Source organism: Plecotus auritus (assembly GCF_963455305.1).
Source record: "Plecotus auritus genome assembly, chromosome: 4".
Lineage (NCBI taxonomy): Eukaryota > Metazoa > Chordata > Mammalia > Chiroptera > Vespertilionidae > Plecotus > Plecotus auritus.
The window spans coordinates 50,262,995-50,283,886 of NC_137775.1; the positions used below are offsets into that span (position 1 = coordinate 50,262,995).

Consider the following 20,892-nt stretch of genomic DNA (forward strand, 5'->3'; position numbering starts at 1 on the left):
ATTATCACCAAATAAATAAAATTGTCTAACATCCTGACAGACAAAGACATTGGTCTTTTGACATTTGGCCTCATGGGTCTTTTGGTTATGCAATTCTGCGGAAAAGTAAATGTGACAATTGATGATAAGAAGTGAACAGAAATAAGAAGATATATTATTTACGTATTTCCTCCCAACAGAGAGGGTGTGCTATGTGTTTCCTTGCATAATTTCATTATATCCTCAAAACCATCCAGTGTGCTAGACTTCACATTGTACAAATACAGAAAGTGAGACTTATTAGATCTAAATTACTCACATAAGATCAAATAAAATAAACAGGAAGCACTTGCTATTCTGTTTGATCCTAGAATACAAGCTCTTTTCCTGAGTCAGGCTGGAATGAGTCAGCTCTTGATGGTGCAGCAGTGGGTTGTACAAGTGACAGAATGGAAGATATAGGCATCCCTCTCAATGAGTTAACCTAGACCTGTCTTACTTTGACATATTTTTCAAAAATGAAGAAAGAAAAGAAAAAATAATAACACATCTTTTGGGAAGGGTTAGCCAAAAGAAGAGGAGAGTTAGTTGAATGAAAACAGAAGGGATGGAAGTAAAAACGAGAGAATCCAATATTTCAGGAACTGAATGTTATTAAAAAAAAAAAAAAGTGTTCACAGTTGCTGACTAAGGTGGAAAAGAAAATTTAGAAGGATGAAAATTTTTTCTCATATAGTTGTTTCAAATATAGCTTGAGAATAAAATGTTCCTATACTTGTAGGAAATAATCCCCGCCCCACAACCCTGAATCTGTGGTAGTCACCTGAACTAATTTTAAACCTGCAGTTCTAAAAATCATGAAAACTGATTTCACACAAATTTGATTAAATAATGGCAACATACCTTGGTGAACACGCATTTGCAAATTAACCAATTAGTAACAATTCTAACTTCAGAAAGTCAGTTGATCAGAAAGACTCCAAAGAATACATTACTGAAAGTCAATTAATCAATGACACTCTCACCTTAGAAACCTTGGTGTCTTTGCTATGCATTTTTGCATTTAATCCTTTCAACAATTCTACAATATAAGCCCTATTATTATTTTGACTTTGCATTTGATAAAAGCAAGGAATAGAAAGTTTAAAACTATTAGGATAGCCACATACCCTAGTTCATTCTTAATACTGACTCTTAAGTCACAATTCTACTTCATCTGCAAAAGAAAATAAACCAAAATAAGGACCAAACCATGTGATAAGTATTTAAAATATATGAAAACCCACAAACACCTAGATATCCAAGATTAGAAAAAAGTTAGGTAATCATTATAAAGACACCTATAAAATAATGACTATGTTAAGGTGTTATGGTTTGTGCTTGAGTATACAATCAAAATATAAAATTATAATTATGTCATATAAAATAATGTATACATATAAATTAAAGCAATAGAAAATATGGATAAATAACTGAATTTCTAGGGTTGTTGGATTCTATGTGAAATACATTTTTATTGAGTTTTTAAAAAATATTGCTTCAATATTTGTGTCATAACAAAGTAACATAGATATAAATTATGTTCTGTATATTTGAGTCATGGAGACAAGCCCATACTCAAGGGGATAGGGATTAAGATTGACCTCATAGGAAGTAGGTAAGATGTCCACTTATCTCCAATTTCTTTAAACTAGTGTTCCATGTAAAATGTTATTGATGACATGAAAGATATCAGGGAGCAATACCAGAACAATAAATTATCTGTCTGTCCACTCATCCAACCTCTTCCATCCACTCATGCGTGCATCCAGCTATTTATCCATAGTCCACCTACATCTCCTTGGGGAAGGGATAGAATCAGACATCTAGAATCACTTTCTACTGCATATACAGAAAGGTCATCACAAACACTCTGGAGCCTCTCACATTATGGTACTACCCAGGCCACCCCAATTACTCCTGAAATTACTTATCCTTTTAAGCCCACTTTCCCTAACTGAAAATGTGCTCAATTTAATTTAGAAATTGAATATTTCAAATATTTTAGTATCTATCATGCACCAGGCTATACAGTAAGAAGGCTTAATGTAAAAGAGACAGGTCCTGTAAAAAGGAACTCTTCTGAATAACTGAATAACTGCTTGATCAACAACAAAAACCAAAACCAAAAAGTAAAATAGTCGTTAATTATGGTAGAAAGGCTTTTGATTAGAAATAAGAAAATAGTGAGAACTCTAAACATTCAAATATAGCAGAGAAGTAGATTTGGAGGTCTTCTTTTCAATGCATATTTATAATAAAGAGGTAATATGCAAATTAACCCTCACACCCTCACAAGATGGCTGCCTATGACCAAGCTGGCAGGGGGGTTAGTGAGAGATGACCAAACGACTGAACAGCAGGCTGCATGGGGTGACCAGGCCACCAGTGGGGCCGTGAGGGGCAACCAGGCCGGCAGGGGGGCAGTTGGGGGTGACTAGGCCAGCAGGGGGGCAGTTGGGGGTGACCAGGCCGGCAAGATGAGGCAGTTAGGGGCAACCAAACCAGCAGAGGGGGGCAGTTGGGGGCGACCAGGCTGGCAGGGGGGCAGTAAGAGGCGACCAGGTTGGCGGGGGAGGGGGGACAGTTAGGGGCTACGAGGCCAGCGGGGGGGGGTGCACTTGGGGCAACCAGGCTGGCAGGGGGGACAGTTGGGGGCAATTAGGATGGCAGGGGGGACAGTGAGGGGCAACTAGGCTGGTGGGTGGGCATTAGGGGGCAACCAGGCCGGCAGGTGGGGCAATTGGGGGCAACCAGGCTGGCAGGGGGCACAGTAAGGGGTGACCAAGCTGGCAGGAAGGGCAGTTAGGAGCAACCAGGTCGGCAGGGAGGGGGCAGTTGGGGGCGACCAGGCCAGCAGGGGGGGGGGGCAATTGGGGGTGACCAGGCCGGCAGGGGGGGGGCAGTTAGGGGCAATCAGGCTGGAGGAGGGGCAGTTAGGGGTGACCAGGCAGGCAGGCAGGTGAGTGATTAGGAGCCAGCGGTCCAGGATTGTGAGAGGGATGTCCGACTGCCGGTTTAGGCCCGATCCCTGGGAGAGTCCCAGATTGGAGAGGGTGCAGGCTGGAGTAAGGGGACTGCCTGCCCCCTGCACGAATTTTGTGCACCGGGCCTCTAGTACTAGTACTAGTATAAAATGAGATTTAAACATGAGATGGACCAGACTCATTTTGCATTTGTCTGCCACTATGACATTATTTGGAAGGTATAGAATATGCTTTTCTATTGGTGTGTCTTTTATTGTTTATCACCCTCTCATATTCAAGAAGATTTTTATTTTTTTCAGAAGCTTTTTAAATAGCCTTGTCAACTATTTTTTAATTACCTAATAAAATAAGTTCCCCTAAAAGTCAGCATTGTGATTGGAAAGCAATAGAGAGAAAGCTTGATTCATAGATAAGTGAGTGTGTGCTATGAATTTTGTTCATAATAAAACTGCCTATGGATTATGAGATCACTCTAACTTAGAGAAATTTCAGCATCTAGAATAGTGATATAAGTACTGAAGAAAAGGATCACAATGTCCAAGAATAGGTATCTTTTAATGTGTAAAATGAATCTATTTCTTCTGAAATATTGATGTATAAATCTAATGAAATAGCACCAGAGAATATTGTTGAGAAAAGACATGATAAATTCTTTTGTGAGACAAATAATCATTCTATAATTTAAAAAATCACTTCTCAGTTGGTGGATTTTGTGATTCTTTTGGGTTCTCATACATTAGATTTCCTTAAACTGAAAACATACTTGCGTCTAATGTCACATAAATAGATTAGCAACAGTGATTTCTAATCTAGTAGCCTTGGTTGGATTCTGAACTTCAACAAAATACAAATATTTTAGACATTTCAGAGAACAGAGATTTTTTTTGGTTTAAATGTTAAATAATGCTTTTTAAAAAATGATATGTAATTTGTTACAATTTTATTTAAATGAAGGAAAAGAGCTTGGGCACCTCTGGAAGTTAAGAAAAACAAGAACATACTCTAAGAATCATGTTTCCATATAGTGTGAACTTCTTGATGTAGTACAAAAGAGATTAGGGAAGCAAGGTGTGTTCTATGTAGATGTTCAACCCTTACAAGCTGCCCACTTTTATACAAGTCACTTAACCTCTTAGAGACTTTTTTCTTACTTATAAATAAGGGAAGTTATTTGAACTTACATGCTCAGTGTAAGGTTGAAATGTCATAATGTGTGTAAAAGAAACTCATGTTTTTCTCAACATTAGAGTGAGTTTTAGGAAAGAATATCACAGAAGTGAGGTGTCCTTACCACATCACGCCAGGGTAGATGGGGTTGACATGACTTATTTTGGAGATGTTTAGCTTAGTCACTCTGTGAAGGTAATGTCTACCATGTTTTCCTCATTTCTATACTCTCTGAGTCACGAAGACTAGCCCATTCCAGGGGATAGGGATTAAGGTTCACCCAGTGGGAAGTGGGTAAGGTACATACATACATACATTATTTGGAATTTTTCTGTAAAAAAGATTTCCCCTGGTCTGTCATTTATCTATCTGTTCAATCCTTTATTTATATCAGTGTGGATTCATTGATATTTATTTTATTTATTAGGTTACAATCTAATAAGAATAGTATTTTGTTGCTCAAAGCATTTTAGCTTTGGTGATTCAGGATTGTTTCTGGTTGGCTACTGTGTCCTTTTGACATGCCACAATAATTATTTTTGGCCACTATTTCATTTCCAGGCACTATAAAATGTTTCAGGTTCATCTTGTATTTTTCTTGCCCTAGATCTTGAATTAGCCATTTTTCCTGGTTACTTTTTTATTGGAAAATATTTAGAAAATAAATCAACATGAGGTGTGCTCACTGTGACAGTGGTGTTACTACTTCTAGGACTTTCAGGAGGTAGAGCTAATATATGTAATGTATGTATACCCATCTAAGCACACATAGCTACCCTTATTTTGTATCTATCTGTATGTATGCTAAAATAAAAATGAGTTCGTATTGATGTCTTCATCTATTATGTAGCAATACGAGGTTAACTTTAACTATTTCATTTTGCTTATTTGTAACTTTGATTACTAACAATGTATTTATTAATGTGTTTCACCCTAGTATGTATGCAAAGAAATTTCATAATTAATAATTTGTACACCTATCAGAAATATTATCAAATAGAACAGCATCAAACCAAAAAGATTCTGCACAAATAAAAGAAACCATCAACAAAATGAAAAGTGAGCCCACTGAATGGAAGAACATATTTTCCAATGATACATCTGATAAGGGGTTATTTCCAAAATATATAAAGAACTTATACTACTCAACACCAAGAAGACAATTAATCGAATTTTATAAATGGGCAAAGGACCTGAACAGACACTTCTCCAAAGTGGATGTACAGATGGCCAATAGACTTATGAAAAAATGCTCAAAGTCATTAATCATCAGAGAGATGCAAATTAAAACCACAAGCAGATATTATCTCACAACAGTCAGAATGGCTATAATCAATAAATCAACAAACAACAAGTTGTGGAGAAAGGAACCCTCCTACATTGTTGGTAGGAATGCAGCCACTGTGGAAAAGAGTATGAAATTTCCTCAAAAAAAATTAAATTTGGAACTGCCTTTTGACCCAGCGATTCCACTTCTTGGAATTTATCTGAAGAAACCCAAAACACTAACTCAAAAGAACATATGCACCCCTGTGTTCACTGCAGCATTATTTATAATAGCCAAGATTTGGAGGCATCCCAAGTGCCTATAAGTAGACAAGTGGATAAAAAAGCTGTGGTACAGCTGAAACCGGTTTGGCTCAGTGGATAGAGCGTTGGCCTGCGGACTGAAGGGTCCCGGGTTCGATTCCGGTCAAGGGCATGTACCTTGGTTGCGGGCACATCCCCAGTGGGAGGTGTGCAAGAGGCAGCGGATTGATGTTTCTCTCTCATCGATGTTTCTAGCTCTCTATCCCTCTCCTTTCCTCTCTGTAAAAATCAATAAAAAAAAAAAAAAAAAAAAAGCTGTGGTACATTTACACAGTGGACTACTCAGCCATAAAAAAGAAGGAAATCTTACCTTTTGTGACAGCATAAATAGATCTGGAGATTATTATGTTAAGTGAAATAAGCCGGTTAGAGAAGGACAAATACTATGTGGTCTCTCTTATATGTGGAATCTAATGAACAAAATAAACTGATGAACAAAATAGAAACAGAGGCACGGGTACATGGAACAGATTGACAGCTGTCAGACAGGAGGGGTGTTGGAGGGCTGGATGAGAGAAGGTGAAGGGGTTAAGCAAAAAAAAAAAAAACACAACAAAAAACAACAAAACAAAAAACACCATATATTTATAGCACATAGACACAGAAAATAGTGTGATGACAGCCAGAGGGAAAGTGGGGTGGGGTAGGTAAAGGTGGGCAAGGGAGGGAAAATGAGGATGGAAAGAGATTTTGCTTGGGGCTATGGGTGTATGATGCAATGTGCAGATGATGTTTTATAAAGTTGTTCACTTGAAACCTATATGGTTTTGTGTACCAATGTCACCCCAATAAATTCAATTAAAAAATAAAATTATTCAATAGAGTACAAGGTCTATGTATGGTTATTTTTCTCTTTAGCATTATTCTTAGTCTTTGTCCTGTCAAAACTGTTTCTCCAAGTTACTTAGGCTAGGTCATTCGACACCCCTTTGCCCCCTACCCAGGCCTTCAGTGAGTTTATGTCTTACATTGGTAATTTGGTCGATTTACAATTTCTATTCCATCTTGAAATATTCCAACATCCTAATAGTTTTCTTGTTTTGAATTGCATACTATATACCTAACTCTTTGCGTTGTACAGCTCTATGGGTTTTGATGAGTGCACAGGTATTTGTCTAGCACCACATTACCATACAGACAGTTCCATCAACCCCAGAATTCCTCATGCTATCACTTTGGAGTCAAGTCTCCCATATCTAAACGCTGCAACCACTCGTGTTTCCTGCATGTATGTTTTTTCTTTTCTAGAATTTTATACATATGAAATCATAGACTATTCTGTCATTTGGGTCTGCTTCTTTCACTTAGCAAAATGCATTTAAGATGTATACATGATATTGCATGAATCAATATTGCTTCTTTTCTATAGTTGAGCAGTATTCCATTGTATAGCTATGCTACTGTTGTTCATCCATTCACCATTTGAAGAACATTTTGGTAATTATAGATAAAAATGCTATCAATATTTACATATAGGTTTCTGTGTAAAAATAAGTTTTAATTTCACTTTGGTAAAAACCTAAGAGTGGGATTGCTGGATCATATGGTAAGTGTATATTTAATTATATTAAAAAATCAGCACTCAGTTTCCCACAGTGGCAGTGTCATTTTTCATTTCCGTCAGCAATGAAGGAGAGTCCCTGTGACTGCACGCTCACTACTATTTGATAGTCAGATGAAAAAAATCCATTTTAATAGGTGCCTAATGGTATCTCATTATGATTTTAATTTTGCATCTCTCTTAATTAAGGATATTAAAAATCCTCCCATCTACTTATTGGCCGTGCATACATTTTCTTTTTGGTGACATTTATTATATTTTATCCATTTTAAATTGGGTTGTTTGTTTTCTTATTAAGTTTTAACAATTCTTTATAGTAGATTTTGGATATAAATCCTTTATCAGCTATGTGACTTACAAGTCTGAAGCTTATATTTTCATTCTTTTAAAGCTTTTTTCACAGAGCCATGTTACAAATATTTTTTATTTATTTATGTATGTATTGCTTTTCATTCACTCTGTAATGGGAATGGCTGTGATCTGTTAATTTCTTTAGAGTACAACAGAACATGTACACTGAATCAAATTATAAAAACATTTCAATGTATCTCACAGCTTGGAGATTTAGATGTATATTTTATCCATAATTTCTCAAAAACATGTTGTTCTATAAAATGTCATTTTAGTCAGAGGGGTAAGATTTGACATATTTTCCTCATTGAAATTTTAAAGTTATATGCTTTATTGGTGAGCTTTGATATCAGACTAGAGTAACAGAATTATAACATTGATCAACAGTCCTCTGGAAAATAGTTTTCCAGTATAAAAGCTACTAGACATATGGGACTGCAGAGTACTTGAAATGTGGCTAGTATAAATTAAATGACATTTCATTTTAATTAATTTAAATTTAAAAACTGAGACTCAATTTAGTTATTGAAAATCTTTTAAGTATGTGTGGAACAGCTTGCCTTTTTGAAACTACTATTTTCAACTATAAATTTTTATTTTCAACTGAAATTTAAATACAGGTCAAGTATATCCAATAAAAACTTAGTATCCAAATTGAGATATGATATAAGTATGCACTGGATTTCAAAGATTTGGCATTAAAAAGAGTTAAATGGCTCATTAACAGTTTTTACATTGATCACATGTTAAAATGACTGTATTTTGATTATGTAAGATTAAATAAAGTTTATTATTAAAACCCACTATACTTGCTCTTTTTTTTTTTTTTACTTCTTTAAATGTGGCCACAAGAAAGATTTAAATTACATGTGTGGCTCACATTATATTTCTATTAGATATCATTGCTTTAGAACCATATATTGTTATTAAATTATATTTTCTGTCAAAAGGCACTGATTCAGTGTTCTAAAATGGCATGCTAATGACCTATCTATCCACCATGACTTCCAACGCTCCCCCCCACCCTCAGCATAATCAGGCACACGTCATTCTCCGGCCTTTGTGGAGAATAGAGGCTCACTAAATTTCAAGTCCCTTTTGATATATTTTTTTAATCCTCAGACAGGGTTTCCAGCAAGAAAAGGGCTGAGTGAATGGAGAGTGATGCTTGAGATGGGTATCGTAGGTCTGGTAGAATCAGGTGTTGTGCAGGCACAACAACTTCTGATGCCCTAAAAGTGTATAAATTTGGGGAACACTGTTCACTAATGGGGCTCAGTCATGGCTCACTTTCTTCTGAGGAAAAAGGGATTGAGCTGCCTCCTTTTCTTCCCACTGCCATAAGTACTTAGTGCTTAGTACTCCTAACTAAAAAACAAAGCATAGTATTCCAGCCTTTCACCTCTCTCCTTGCTTTTAAGCAATGTGAAATGAATGGTAAAAGTTTTCATTACTGAACAAAGATCACTTTTCTTCTTTTTAGTTTTTTAAATAAATTGTGTGTGTATATACACACATTCTATACATACATACATATATATATATATATGTATATATATATATATATATATTATATATATGATTTAGTACTATGTATCTTGCCAGAACTAAAACAATTTTTCAAAAAGATAATTAAGCCCTGACTGGTGTGACTCAGTGGATAGAGCGTCAGCCTGTGGACTGAAGGGTCCCAGGTTCGATTCTGGTCAAGGGCATGTACCTTGGTTGCGGGCACATCCCCAGTAGGAGGTGTGCAAGAGGCAGCTGATCGATGTTTCTCTCCCATCGATGTTTCTAACTCTCTGTCCCTCTCCCTTCCTCTCTGTAAAAAATCAATAAAATATATATTTTTTAAAAAGATAATTAATATGGTAGAAATTGATCTAACCTTGAAATAGTAAACATTATATTTTAAGACATTTCAATAAATTTTAATACTTTAGCATACAATTCTGCATATCATATATATATATATATATATGTACATGTATATGTTTTTTGTTAATCCTCACAGGAGGATATTTTTTCCATTGATTTTTTTTTTTTTTTTTTAGAAAAAGTGGAAGAGTGGAAGGGAGGGACCGAGGGGTGGGGGGAGAAAGAGAGGGAGAGAGGGAGAGAGAGAGAGAGGGAGAGAGAAACATTGATGTAAGGAAGACACATTGATTGGTTGCCTCTGCAAGAGCCCCGACCAGGGTGGGGACTTGCAACCCAAGTACATACCCTTGACTGGAGATTGAACTCAGAACCCTTTTGTTTATAGGGTGACACACTAACCACTAAACCACACTGGCCAGGGCTGCATGTCAAATGTTTTTTAAATTTTTATAGAAAACTCAAGAGCAGTATAAAAATCTTCGGCATATTAAGTATAATATTTATTTTAAAAGTCTATCATAATGGGTATATTTATTTGGCATGATAAACAATTATATTAAGGTTTAACTTTAATACAATGTTAAATCTAAATTTGCAGAACACATCTTCATATAAGATAATCTTCTAAAACTATTCTATGGTTTGGATGAATTAGAGCTTGTACTTTTCTGAAACAATCGAACTTATCTATAAGTCCTAATTCAGGGGTGGGCAAACTTTATGACTCGAGGGCCACAATGGGTTCTTAAACTGGACCGGAGGGCCGGAACAAAAGCATGGATGGAGTGTTTGTGTGAACTAATATAAATTCAAAGTAAAGGAGCGGAGGGGAGAGCAAGAGAACCGGATAGAACAGCCGGATCCGGCCGGTGGGCCGTAGTTTGCCCACGGCTGTGACCTAATTGAACACATTTCTCTCACAATCAAGGTAGCTTGGGAATATAAATATATATACTTACAATATAGAGAACATATCATGGGAAGCACATACACAGTTGTTATGCTGTTCCACTGTATTTTAAAATTCTTGAATTAGTATACTTTTAATCTGTTGGTAAAGAGAAAAAGAAAACTATGTTAGTTAAATGTGCTGGATGTACTATATATGTAACTAAATAACCAAAAAAAAAGTTAAAATAAATCACCCATTTTACCACCATAGATCTTTCTATATATATTGTTGTGTCCCTTGCTTATATTAATTTATCATTTCTTTTAATTTTTAGGAAAATTCCATTGAATCACTTAATAAAATAAGTATTATTTAAAAGACTGAATATTGTAATTGAAACTCTAAGCAGGGGTCCTCAAACTTTTTAAACAGGGGGCCAGTTCACTGTCCCTCAGACCGTTGGAGGGCCAGACTATAATTAAAAAAAAAAAAACTATGAACAAATTCCTATGCGCACTGCAGGCCCGGGACGCGTCGGCTGCTAAGCAGGACAGGCAACGGCACCCAGCGGGCCGGATAAATGTCCTCGGCGAGCCGCATGTGGCCCGCGGGCGGTAGTTTGAGGACGCCTGCGGAAATGGAGTGTATCTTGTTAACTAAATATATTTCATGGTCTCTGTTTTTTATGTTTCCTACTTACAGAATACATTAAGTTCATAACAAAAGTCAAAACAAAAATAAAATATAAAAAAGTTTCTAAGTCATCTGGATGTTTATAATTATTTGAATGCTTAACAAAATGAATACCAAATAATTGGATGATTTGTCTAAACATCTCTAATTTTCATGTTGATTTATATCAGCTGATATGATTTGAATATTTGTACTCCCCGCTCCTCCACTCCCAAATTCACATGTTATATCCCAATGCCAAGATGATGATATTGGGAGGTGGGGCCTTTGAGGGGAAAATAACTTAATTTTCCCCTAATTGAGTACTTTCTTTATTTATACTTCAGTGTGGTATTTAAACACATTTAAAGATAATCAAAACATAGACAATAGATGGTATGTCTGTCTTGTCTTTAAAACCAAACCTTACCTAATAATATATTCTCAAAGGTATAAAACATAATAGATGAATAATGTCTACATTCTGTATCAATTGTTGAATGTTTTCTGGTGTATGTAATTGTCATTTAATTATCACAGTTTTTCTATAAGGTGGGTTTATTATCCCCATTTTATAGGGTTCTGATCATTCAAACACCTAGTCCATATAAGCCAGACATCATAGCTGGGGAGCTGGGGTTAAGTCAGCCCTAACCCAAGTGTCTACTCAGAAAAGTTTTCAGTTGTCCATGGCCTCCTGGACACTGTTTATAAGATAATCCTGCCTGGATATCTACTTTCAACACTATTTGAACCCACAATTTGAAAAAAAAAAGTTTTATAAAGTAGATCAAATTCCTCTGTTGAAACTGTACAGATCTTGTGTTTGAACTTTTAAAATTAACAAAACTACAAACAATTATTGCATATAACATATATAATGTGTTGGTTATATATCTTGACATAAAAGATCAATATATTTAAATTATTAAAAATAGAAAAGGGGCATTCACACCTATCTCAACTGGTTACAGACTATTATATTTGAGCAAACGTTAATTTTTTAACAATAATACTCTGTCACAGCTTCGAATGCCATTCTTGCTCTGTTTTTACCATACAACATCTGATTTGATGCTTTCAAATGTTTTTTGCTGGAAAGTCAGAAAATCAAATATTTTGAATCTGATCTAGAATGAGAGCAAATAATTAGGGCCAGCAAGTGGCCTGAGTCCTATCATCTATTTGGCACCTCAGATTTGTGTGTGTGTGTGTACACATGCATGCAAGCATTTGTGCACACATATGTGCATTTCCTAAATCATAGCTATGCTTTAATGCTCATAATGCAGAATAAATAACACTCAAGTTATGGAGTTACTCTTTTTTTGTTATTACTAGAGGCCTTCCTTCCCCTGGCTGCCAGCACCGGCTTCCCTCTGGCACCCGGGACCTGGGCTTCCCTACAGCCCCGGCTTTGTCCGGAAGGTCGTCCGGAAGGATGTCCAGAAGGACATCTGGTCTAATTAGCATATTACGCTTTTATTATTATAGATTTTTTTATGAAGTTTTATTTGACTGTAGTTATCTTTATCTTGCTTTTTGTATTATATGTAGGGAAACAACCATTCTATTCCATTGTGCACATTTGTGTCTAACTCAAGTGATGATAATACATTTTTCTCTTCTGATTTCCTGAATATTTGTCTTTCCTCCTAGAGCAGTAAAGGCATCCCTCTGACATGGGGCAGAGATGGGCACAAGACACTCAGTACCTATCATCCACTTTGATAGATGGTTTAGTCATTCAGTCTTGAGAAAAAATGGTTTCTAAATTCCTTTAATCCCCTCTTACATATAAAGTCTAGACTTGATGGATTAGTCTATTTGGATGTTTTGCCAAGATCCAGTGCTTAGGAATATAAGCATAAAACACTAAGGTGATTCACTAACTGAGTTTACCTGTCATCTTGATGTTATTCGCAAGCACAAATGATTGTTTTCTTGGAATTTCATATAAAGGGGTTTCAAATCATGCAGAAAGCAATACGAAGAGAGACTTCTTCATGTTTTATTTTGAGATATTACAGAAGTGGAGAGAAAGAAGACCACATTGGAAGAGGAAAGTGGCTGCCATAGCTCTTGTTTGCTCCCCTCGGCTTCTTGAGGTCAAACGTCTGGTGGGAGTAGCTTTAGAAATTCCTATTTGAGGGAATTCTCAGGATTTTGCCTATGATTTGGGGAAGGGATTACTGTGCTCAGTAATCCTATGCTAACACATGGTGACTCAGTATTGTCCCAAGGGTCCCAGGTACACACAAACTCAGTTTGCAATTCCAAGTCTCCCCTGGTTATTGTGTGGCATGGATAATGGGCTGAGAAATACTGGCCTACTGGAAGTGAAGGGGCTCAGCTACAGAGGTGTGTGAGATTTTTCAGCTTTAACTAGGTGTCAGAAGAGAGAGGTAGCCATGATTGTAACAGTGGGGATGCTGATGGATCTAAATGTCAAGATCCAGGGCAGACTGCATTAGCTGGACCATTAGGCAGAGACGGAGCTGAGAAAGAGCTGTGAGAGATGTCAGGGGCAGAGCGGCCAACAACAGGACTGGGCAGCCCCCTTGAGTGGAGGCTGTCAGGGAAGGTAGGCCTCATGAAGGAAGCCATGTCTGATCTGAAGATAAGAACTCAGCCTTATCTTCAGGATCAGAAATGGCAAGGCTAGGAGACACTAGGTACAAAAGCTCAGGACAGGAACCAGCATGGCATGTTCAAGGAGGAGGGAAAACCAGATCGCACAGTGACCCAGAGCACGGTGGTGGTAGGGTGGAGAGTGAAGTAGACAGGCAGCTAGTGACCAGGTCATGTTGGGTTTCATAAGCTTTTGTAAGCTCAGACTTTATTCATTATACAATGGTGATCAGAGGGATTTGACTGGGTAAGTGATTAAAATTTGAAAGGATCACTTCAAATGTTCAATGAATAGTATAGAGACAAACCCAGAAGAGGTAGCCAGTCTAAAGACTATTGTAGTAGGTGAGTTGGGAGAAGATGGTGGATGTAAGTTTGGTGGTAATGACACTGGAGAGAAATGTTTAGATTTGTGATATAGTTGAATAAAGTATAAAATCCAATTCACTAATTTCACAAATGAATTTTTGAGCCATTGTGTAGGATAGATTATTCTTTACTTTAGCGAAGAGTCCATTTGGAAAATATAAATTACGTAGTTATTTATATAAAAGTAGAAGCCCGATGCACGAAGATTCGTGCAAGATTGGGCCTTCCTTCCCCTGGCTGCTGGCAATGCCTTCGCTCCAGTCGGAGCTGCCTTTCTGCCTTCCCATGCTGCCCAGAGGCCCAGAGCAGCTGAGGCGGTGTGGAATGCCTGCATCCCGCCCTGCCCCCAGTCTCTTGGCACCTGTGTATGCAAATTAACCCACCATCTTTGTTGGGTTAATTTGCATACACACTCCTGATTGGCTGGTGGGCGTCAGAAACGTACGGTCGATTAGCATGTTACTCTTTTATTAGGTAGATACTTCATTTATTTTGGGTAAAATTTACCAAAGGGGAAATTATGGAGACATTTATATTTTATAATTGGTTTAATTATTGTTGAAGCAATTGATTAAAGATAGTATAAACAATTACAAAAACATTGTATGATATTTATAAATAAAAAGAATAGTAAAATAAGAAAAATGGAGCATTACTTATCAAGAAGGAAACTTTCCTGGACTCTGAATGAGTTTGTTAGAAATATCTCAGGTATATTAAAAATTGAATTCCATGAATAAGAATAAATTCCTTAATTCAATTCACCAGATTAAAGTACATTGAATTTTGAACAAATAAAGACAATTCCTTTATGCAGTTCATAGTAACAAATGAGATTTGCTGCCAGAAGAGGTCACCAAGCCAATTCCTGTCGCTGTACTTTAAACAGAATTTTATGACTTCAGCATTACTACCCTGGGCCCTTCAGTCTTCTTTAATTCAACATACATTTTCCTAAATGTGTTCTATAACAGCTGCTAGGTGGTATGGCTAAAAGGGTGACTAAAACACTCTTCTGCCCTTGAAGGGTTCATAGTCCAGTGGAAGAAGATAAGAAAGAGGAATGAAGAAATTTGTACAAAATGTCTGGCCAGGGGCACATATATAGCAGCAGCATTCAATTCTACGTGGTTGAAGCTTAATAGAAAATAGATTGTGTGAAGAGAATGTTGAATTACAACTAGGCAGTGCAGTATTAGCAAAGATAAGGAGGACAGAGATGAAATAATTTGGAACTAAAAGATAACCTGCTTTGGTGGAGCAAAGAGATAGGCAGTGTGATGAAGCCTGTGCAGGAGCAGCAGAGGTAGGGGGGCTGGTCATTGGAGGGCCCTTTGGTTATGCTGAAAGCTTGAACATCATTAACACTAATAGAATACCACCTAATAATAAAAATGTACTCTCTATATACCGGCCACAATTATAAGAGTTTTACATACATGTTTTCATTCAATCTATCAACAAGCTTATAAGATAGTATTTTAAATTTCTTTTTAAAAAATATATTTTTATTGATTTCAGAGAGGAGGGAAAGGGAGGGATAGAAACATCAATGATGAGAGAGAATTGATTGGTTGCCTCCTGCATGCCCCCTACTGGGGATCAAGCTCACAACCCAGGCATGTGCCCTGACTGGGAATCAATCCCTGACCTCCTGTTCATAGGTTGATGCTCAACCCCTGAGCCACATCGGCCGGGCTATAAGGTATTATTTTAGAGAAGAGGAGTAGGAAGCACTGACAGCTTAAGCAGTTTGTCCTAGGTCAGCCAGCTTGTAAATGGTGCACCTAACGTGGAACCCAGGAAAAATGACTCCAGAGCATCATTCTTGGTCCCACTGGTCTGCCTCATGTGATCAACACAGGATGATTTAGATGTAAGGGATTTCTTTTGAATAATGTACATGAAAAAGAAATAATTATTTTTCTGACAGTACATATTGTTGATTTGCTCTTTATATTAGGTAAAACTGGGAATAAGAATCCTGAACCTAAAAACACAAAGAAAGAAAGTGGAGGGGGAGGGAAATAATGTTTCTGGAGCATTTTACCATGGGACAAATTCTAGTCTGGATGGTTTAAATGTCATCTTCCTTGGTCCATATCCCTGCAGAAGCTGGAATAAAAGAGTGGCTACGGGAGCAGGGTGTGATTGGTGCTTACTTCTATGGTTCCTTGGTCATTCATAGCCTGGGTTGGGCTTTCTTCTTCCCTCCCCTCTTAAGCAGGTTGCTTGGATGATCTGTCCTGACCCCTATTCCTCACGGGTATATGACACAGATCTCTGTGAACCCAGAGAACAGTGTTGGGGCTGATGAAGTGAGCCTTCCTGACTGATGCAGATTCTTCTACTTGCTGAACTGCTGTAGAAGACAGGATTAGTAGAACGTAGGACCATTACAAACATCAATATCTTGAAGACTTTAAATATACTTATGCTTGGTATACAGGTTATTGTTATAATAGGAGATATGTGAAATCAATTTGTCTGTAGCTATACAAATATTTTATCCACATACTTTTCAACATACACTTTTTGATGGAGGAAGAATTGCTTAAATTCTCTGAAAACCGGCAGAACCCTTCAGGGCAATTTGTTGAGCTCCTTCCATCTGGGGCAGTACTAAAGCAGTACTGAAAAGCTCATTGTGTATTCTTCCTAGATCATCCATTCCACTCAAATATTTTGGGGAAAATTTTTATTCTATAATAGAGAAATGTAATAAATAAGATGTAGAATGCACACACAGTTTTAAAGATTTATCTAACCAAACATTCATTGACTCCCTACTATGATAGGTGCTATTGTGATTATTTGGATTAAAGCAGTTATTCTCACATATTTAAGGTTATCTTGTGCTGGTTAGTGAGGAAAAACATAGTATGTTTTAACATGTATATGGGGAATCCTTTTTCCCCTCCCGGTTTTATTAGGAAATAATTGACATACTTTATGGTACAAGTTTAAGGCATTCAGCATGATGGTTTGATTTACATATAATGGAATGAATAATACAATAGGTTTAGCTAACATCCATTATCTCAAAGAGGTACAATAAGAAGAAAAGAAAAGTCTACTTGTAATGAGAACTCTTAGGATTCACTCTCTTCAGAATGTTCATATGCACCATGTAGTAGTGTTAGCTATAGTCATCATGTTGCACATTACATCCCTAGTACTTACTTATATATCTTATACCTGCAAGTTTGTGCCTTTTGACCACACTCCTCCAATACCCCCTTCCCCCACCTTCCATCTCTGGTAACCATAGTCTGACCGCCTTTTCTATGAGTTGTTGTTTGTTTGTTTTTAGATTCCACATATTAATGAAAACAGGAGAAAAAAAAAAAAGTAAAGATACAAAAGGAACCAGAATTAGAAAGAAGTAAAATGGTCTCTATTTGTACATGACATGGTTTTATATAAAGAAAATCCAAAAGACACAACCAAAAAATCTTTAGATCTAATCAATAAATTCTGTAAGTTTGCAGGATACAAAATGAACATACACAAAGCAGTAGCCTTTCTATACACTAACAACAAATCTTCTGAAAAATAAATTAAGAAATTGAGATATCCACACACACCCCTGTTCATAACAGCATCATTTACAATAGCCAAGATGTGGAAACCACTTTTAAGGTTCATCCATTATGCTAAGTGAAGTATGTCAGACTGTGAAAGACAAATACTGTGTGGTTTTAATTCTTCCTTAAATGTTTAGTGAAATCCAGTAGTGAAGCCATCTAGGCCTGGGCTTTTCTTCATTGGGAGAAATTTAGATTACTGATTCAGTCTCCTTACTAGTAATTGGTTTATTCAAATTTTCTCTTTCTATGGGAAATCTTTTTAGGGAATTCCATTGATGAGTTTTTGCCTTCAGAAGCTGGAGAAAATACATCACGATTGTCTTGGTTGAGAACGGGATTAGTACTGTGCATTGAAGAGCCAGATGGTAAATATTTTAAGCATTGCTGGCCAAGAAGTAAAGTCAAGGATGTTCTATAGATACGAATCTATTATGCAATTTCCGTTACAACTCCTCAACTCTGCTGTTGTAGTGTGCAAGCAGACATAAACGCATGCTCTGGTTTGTGTTCCAGTCAGCTGGTATTTACAAAACCTAGAAGCAGGTCAGATTTAGCCCACAGACTGTAGTTTCCTACTTTTTGGTTTAGATTATATGAATCTGTTCTTTTAATTTCACTGAAATATGGGTTTAAAAATGGCTTTTTTTTTTTCTATCTTTAAATTGAATCAATAACTTTTAGGTACTCCATCGCCTCATTTCTCTATAGTTTAGAGGGGGTGTTGGAGCAATTAATTCAATGAACAATAAATTCTGTCTCTTGTGAGAGCCAGGATGATCACTGGGCTGAGGTCCAGTGGCTGTTCCCCAGAAGCAAGTGACCTTCTTGCTTGTTCAGATAATGTTTCGATTTCTGATCCCACTTCTTAAAACCCTCCCTAGATAAAGAATCTAAAAATGAGAGGTAGAAAGTAAAGTCAAGATAAAGATTGTAAGATACTTATATCCATCCTCAGTCATCCAGAGTGAGATGTCTGGCTGGGAACAAAGATGGGAGACTGGCCAGGAACAGATGGCTGATGACACCCTTTCTTCCTTCCTTCCCTCCCTCCCTTCCTTCCTTCCTTCCTTCCTTCCTTCCTTCCTTCCTTCCTTCCTTCCTTCCTTCCTTCCTTTTTTGACTATGACAATAACAACTAAAAAAAATGGACACTTTCCTTTATAAACAGTTTCATGAACTATATTTCCAAGAGGTACTGATAAATAAGTATGGGGTAGGGTCCAAAATTTCCATTTAGAATAAGCCTCCTCTCTCCCAGTGGAATTTATTGCAGATGTTTGGGGACAATGCTGTAAAATATCACAACTAGGTAAGTTCCAGAATATTCAAAACGGTTGAATAAAAGGAACTATAAAAACTCATATGATTATTTAAATAACCAAAAATATTTTTGAGTATGACTTAATTGCATAAAAAATGTTTTGCTATAAATTTTAATTATAAAATTTAAGCTATCCTGGCAGGTGTGGCTCGATGTTTGAACAGAAGCCCAGGAACCAGGAAGTCACAGTTTGATTCCTAGTCAGGGCACATGCCTTAGAAGGCAGCTAATCGATGATTTTCTCTCATCATTGATGTTTCTATTTCTTTCTCCCTCCCCCTTCCTCTCTCTGAAATCAATAAAAACATAGTTGAACCTTTTTCCGCCATCTTGGACCCTGTGGAGGCCTGCTGGGAACAGGACTTCTCTAATGACAAATATGTGTGGAAGGCTGTGGTCCACGGTCATTTTTACTGGCAGTAAGCAGGGGTTCCAGAACCAGAGGGAGCACACAGCTCTTCTTAAAACTGAAGGTGTTTATGCCTGAGATGAAACAGAATTCTATCTGGCAAAAGATGTGCTTATGTGTGCAAAGAACAACACAGTGACTCCTGGTGGCAAACCAAACAAAACCAGAGTAATGTGGGGAAAGGGAACTTGTGCTCAAGGAAACAGTGGAATGGTTCATGCTAAATTCCAAAGCAACCTTCCTGCTAAGACCATTGGATACAGGATCCGTGTAATGCTGTACCCCTCAAGGATTTAAACTTACTGAAAATAAATTAAATGGATTTGTTTTCCTGTGTTTTGGTAAAAAGAAAAACATATTTGGAAAAAAACAACATACCTTAAGCTATATAGCTTTGTAATTCAGATAAAAATCTCTTGGGAAATCAATCATCAAAATAATAAAATTTAGCATATTTTTTTATAATCAACAAATAAGAAATGCTGATTAAAAAATGTAAACAACTATTTTATACCATGACAACTTAATTTAAAATTATGTATTTTCTCTTTTAAGTTGCATTTAAATTGCCAAAAGATTTTTAAGAATCACTATTTCTTATTAAATGCTCATCCTCAAGTAATGTTCAGTGGAAGAAAAAGAATCTAATGCAATTTTAGCTGCAATTGCTGCATTAAATACAATTGTTTGAGCTATGAATGAACCAAGTTATTAAAAAAAAAGAAATACATAATATCATTCAGAATGTAGCCTGATTTTACAACAAAGCTGTATCCTGACTCACTGCATACAAGGGAAAGCATTTTGTTTTAAAATGCATTCATCGCCTTTTGAATCTTTTTAAAACTTGAATTTCAGGATTTTAATGGGCTAAATAAAGGTAGCACATTCTTCTGTTCTTACCCCAACCAGAGATGGTGCTCCAAGATAATCATAAATGTTGACTTTACCAAGCAAACACAGAAGAACCCAGATTACTTGATTTACACTTTACCAAGGCTTTAAATTTGTTCTTATTCTTTCTTTTTATTCACACCTAGGAAGTATTTTGGAAGAAGAGAAATCCATGCCTATGAAACCATTTACATTTGTGTAGTTTTCTGTTGCCAAAATTTCACACAAATGTCCCTCCTGTTTTTTATATATGTCCTTCATTTATGGACCATATATGGGAAATGTGCAGACCTAAATCCACATTAACATGGGAAAATTAAAATGAAATATGAAGCCATTTATCATATGATTTGAATTAAAAAAAATTATTTAAATATTTACCATAAAAGTGAAAACACTGCTAAAGGAAAAGTACCAGAGATAAACAATCTAAGTTTTCCTCATTTGGAGCTGGTTCACTCTGGTGAGTGGGTAGGGACGTGGACCCTCAGCCTTGGATTTGCTGCAAAGTGAGGAGCTGGGGGCTGTGGACAGCAAGCAGGGACCAGGAAGGCTCTGATCC

General features: G+C 36.7%; 1 protein-coding gene and 1 pseudogene across 2 annotated transcripts in view; one reads left to right on the plus strand and one right to left on the minus strand.

Annotated features, from left to right (window-relative positions):
* Window positions 1–20,892, minus strand: part of FUT9 (fucosyltransferase 9) — a 175,037-nt gene that overhangs the window by 81,770 nt on the left and 72,375 nt on the right. The window contains exon 2 of the mRNA XM_080666686.1: window positions 10,512–10,600. The gene's annotated coding sequence lies outside the window, so the exon portion shown is untranslated. The remainder of the gene's footprint in view (window positions 1–10,511; window positions 10,601–20,892) is intronic.
* Window positions 19,379–19,733, plus strand: LOC308246033 (large ribosomal subunit protein eL33-like; annotated as a pseudogene). The gene has a single exon. The product of its transcript is annotated as a large ribosomal subunit protein eL33-like (transcript).